This window comes from Penaeus japonicus, unplaced genomic scaffold, assembly GCF_977035675.1.
Source record: "Penaeus japonicus unplaced genomic scaffold, GWHDUDI00000001_assembly GWHDUDI00000027, whole genome shotgun sequence".
NCBI classification, from domain to species: domain Eukaryota; kingdom Metazoa; phylum Arthropoda; class Malacostraca; order Decapoda; family Penaeidae; genus Penaeus; species Penaeus japonicus.
The window spans coordinates 21,308,452-21,309,545 of record NW_028234429.1 but is presented as its reverse complement, the minus strand read 5'-3'; positions in this window follow the sequence as shown (position 1 = coordinate 21,309,545).

Below are 1,094 nucleotides of genomic sequence, written 5' to 3'. Positions count from 1 at the left end.
GCGTGGGAGAGGGAGGAGAGAGTGAATAGGGTAAAGGGGAGAGGGAGAAGGAAAGCGAAAGGGGGAGGGGGAAGGGAATAGAGAAGTAGGAGAGGATGGAGGAAGCAAAGGGCTGTTCTAATGTAAGTCACCATTATCATCACCACCAACCACAATCATCATCATCATCATCATAACATTTTTTTAAATGATAATAGTAACGAAGGTATAAATTCGATCACTTTTTTTCCTCCCGTCGTGACTTGAGTGGCTTTGTTGTGTGCCATTTATTTCCCTCTTTTGGAGCAATTGTAATCTCCCCATCAAAGTGGAAATCCCGGAAGGTGAGAAAAAACGGAAAATACCAATATGCGAAGTACGCGACGAATCTTCCGGGTTTGAGCCACTTGGAATTTCCGAAAGAGCCGATTTGAAAATGTGTATGTGTGTGTTCTTTTGTGTGTGTGTGTGTGTGTGTGCGTGTTTCTGTGTGTGTGTGTTTGTGTGTGTGTGTGTGATTATGTGCACACCTTTGTTTTTTATGTCTGTGTTTATTCTTTTATTTGACTGTGTGTTTATATGTAATATATAGATTACACTTGCTATTTACATATATATGCTTCATTAACATATGTATTTAATTTTGAATGTGTGTATGAAGGCCCTTTAAACGTAAGAAATCCGCCCTCAAACGGAGCAAAATTGGAAATCAACGAAAAAAATCAGTATGCCCTAGTTTCAATGAGCCCGATATATATGAAGATGATATGACTTGATTTCTTTATAATTTCTATAATTTCGTCATAGCTGCATACAATTACTTTTTTTTTCAATTGTCTTTTTAGTAGTATTTGCTAAACAATTCTTCCTATTCAAAATGAGACCAATATCAGCTTTCTATGGTCAATAACAAGTATGGTACATATAGTATGTAAATATGAAAAAAAAACAGTTTTTTTAATGTGTGCAGAGATCCTTCCTTACGTCTTTCTGCATTAAAAGTGAGCAAAGTACAAACGAAAACTATACATCGATAGAAAGGAAATCTAATCCCATACTTTATAAAAGCAAACTATAAATGTATCTGTAAAAGTACTTTCCTGACAAATTGTTCC